This window comes from Marmota flaviventris, chromosome X (assembly GCF_047511675.1).
Source record: "Marmota flaviventris isolate mMarFla1 chromosome X, mMarFla1.hap1, whole genome shotgun sequence".
NCBI lineage: Eukaryota > Metazoa > Chordata > Mammalia > Rodentia > Sciuridae > Marmota > Marmota flaviventris.
This window is the reverse complement of record NC_092518.1, coordinates 66,691,118-66,694,321: the sequence shown is the minus strand read 5'-3', so window position 1 is coordinate 66,694,321 and position 3,204 is coordinate 66,691,118.

The following is a 3,204-nucleotide window of genomic DNA, read 5'->3' as shown; positions in this document are numbered from 1 at the left end:
TAAGAGCACACATAGAAAATAGGGTTATTGTACAACTAAAAAGCTTTTATACATCAAGGGAAACAAATATCAGGGTTAAAATACAACACTTGGACCGAAAAAAATTATTTGCAATGTATATATCTGTAAAGACTTGGTATCCAAAATATATCATGAACTGCAGATCTTAGTCACAGGAACAAAAATTTGATTAAAAATGGACAATAGAACTAAATACCGAATGTTTTCTCTGATATAAGAAGGCTGATTCATAGTGGGGTAGGGAGCAGAAGCATGGGAGGAATAAACAAACTCTAGATAGGGCAAAGGGAAGAGAGGGGGCTTGGGGCTAGAAATGATGGTGGAATGAGATGGACATCATTATCCTAAGTACATGTATTAAGACACAAATGGTGTGACTCTACTTTGTGTACAACCAGAGATATGAAAAGATGTGCTCTACATGTGTAATATGAATTGTAATGCATTTGCTGTCATATATAAAAAATTAGAATAAAAAATTAAAAAGTAAAAAAAAAAGATCTAAATAGGTATTCTCAAAAAAGCCATAAAAATCGTCAGTAGTATACATGAAAACATTCTCATCATCACTACTCATCAGAAAAATGCAAAATGAGATATCACCTTACCCCTTTAAAAATAGCTATAATCAAAATGACTAAAGATAAATAACAAGTGCTGGCAAGGATGTGGGGAAAAGGAAACCTTTGCAGTCTGTTGGAATGTAGATTATTAAAACTACTATGGAAAACATTGTGGAGATTCTTCAAAAAATTAAAAATAGAAATTCCATATGACCCAACAGTCTCAACTAGGAGTATATACACAAAGGAAATTAAATCAGTATGTTGAAGAGACAACTTCATAATCTAATTTATTGGAGCACTATCCTCAATAGCCAAAAAATGTAAACAACCTAAAGGTCCATCAACTGATGGATAGATAAAAGTGATGCATATACACAAAGGAATAGTATCCAGTCATAAAGCAGGAATTAGCAACAAGGTAGATGGAACTGAGGAAAAATTGTATTAAGGTGAAACAAGACATCCAAATATCATATGAGTTCACTCATATGTGGTATGTAAAAAAAATGATTTCATAGAAGTTGATGACAGAATGAATTGGGAAGAATGACTGGGAAGGGAGTTAAATGGAGACATGGATCAAAGTGTATTAAGTTGTAGTTAGGAGTAAGAAGATCTCCTGTGGTATTTTAAAGTAGTGTTCCTATAGATAGTGATAATATTATCATATATTTCAAAAAAACTAAACAAAGTATTTGTCAAGATTTTACCATAAAGACATGAGGATATAAGTACGGTTATACTGACTTAAACATTATACAATGCATATATGTACCAAAATATTGCATGGTACCCTCAAAATGTATGAATTTTATTTTATGTACTATTCTAAAATTAATTTTAAAAAATAAACAACTAAGAAAACAAAGCCAGGTGCAGGTGCACATGCCTGTAATTCTAGCCACTTGGGATGCTGATGCAGGAGGATTGCAAATTGAAGGTCAGCCTGGGCAACTTAGCTAGACCCTTTAAAAAAATGTTCTGGACACCTATAATCAAATAGACTCGAAGAGAGTGAGACAATCTTAACATGGCCCTGTATCAAAATAAAAATAGAAAATATATGGAGATGTAGCTCAGTGGTAAAGTGATCCTGGGTTCATTCCCTAACACCCCAGCAAATACATACATACATATATACAGATGGGAAGACGTGTATATATGTATATACAGATATTGATGAAGATAAGAATACATATCCATGTTTATGCATATTTACTTGGTCATGTTTTAAAATTCCATTCTCACTAGAGATCATGACAGAAAACTTGAAAGCTAATATTCTAATGGGTTGAAGAAAATTATTCAAACCTAAATTTAGGGCTTCTTTACATCCTTATAGACTGTGTGTTGCATGGGGAGTTACTGACTAAACATTTGGGACCTAACTAGTTCTATCTCCCTCTCTTCAATACAGGTATATAATACTGAGTTTAGAGCTTATTGAAGGCTAGTGTTAAAAGAATAGAAGCACTATATGTAACAAATCCAATGAAGAATTACTTTAATTGGAATATTCCAAAGGATAGGTACAACATAATTTCATAACTTGACCTACTTATACAGAAAATCTCCTATAGGAGTATTTGCCTGATTTAATTATCAAACAAGAATTCTGCTAATTAAGTACATTAAAAAATGAGTCACTAGTTTCATTTATATCAAAAGATGAGCCATTAATTTCATATATGTATGAAATACATATATATGAATATATGTATATATGTGTATACATACATATATGTAAACATACGCATATGTATATATATACATATATATGTGTGGATATATAGATATCCATCCAGTTAATTGGGGTAATTTGAGGGGAAATTGAAACATGTCCATGAATCTTTATGTTTAAAATACATTTTTCTGAGATGGTAAAATGTTTTAAATAGTGAATACATAAAAACAATTAGTTCCTTAGCTAGAAATATTTGTTCCTCAAGTGCAGTTGCTTTCAGATTGTTCTTAGTGACCCCTGGAGTTAGCTGGTATATTTAATCAGAAAAGCTTCATTTTCATATTGTTACGGTTTAGATATGAGGTAGCTCCCCAAAGCTTCTGAGTCAGATAATGAAAGAAAAGTTCAGAGGTGAAATGATTGAGTTGGGACAGCCTAAACCTAATAAGTGCATTGATTTACTCATAGGGATTAACTGGGCCATAACTTGTAGGCAAATAGGGTATGATTAGAGGGGATAGGTCACTGGGGGTGTGCCTTTAAGGCATATATTTTGTCCCTGATAAGCAGAGCTCTGTCTGCTTCCTTGTTGCCATGACCTAAGCTTTTTCTTTCACCATGCAGTTCTGCCTCACCTCTGACACAGAAAGGAGTTGGCCCCATCTCTATTGAAGCTTCTAAAACTGGGGCACAAATAAACTTTCCCTCCTATAAAATTGTTCTTGTCAGGTCTTTTGGTCACAGTGGCAAAATAAAGGTGACTAAAATGCATGTCTTCCACAATAGACTTCTCTGTATCTTTTGAAGAAACAAATTCATTTTAAACCAATCAAATGATTTACTCCAGAACACAAAGCTGCTAAGTTGCAAAGCAAGAGTAAGTTACCAGTTGGCTCAATCTTGTACTATTTGTACTATACTCTTTTAAGGACT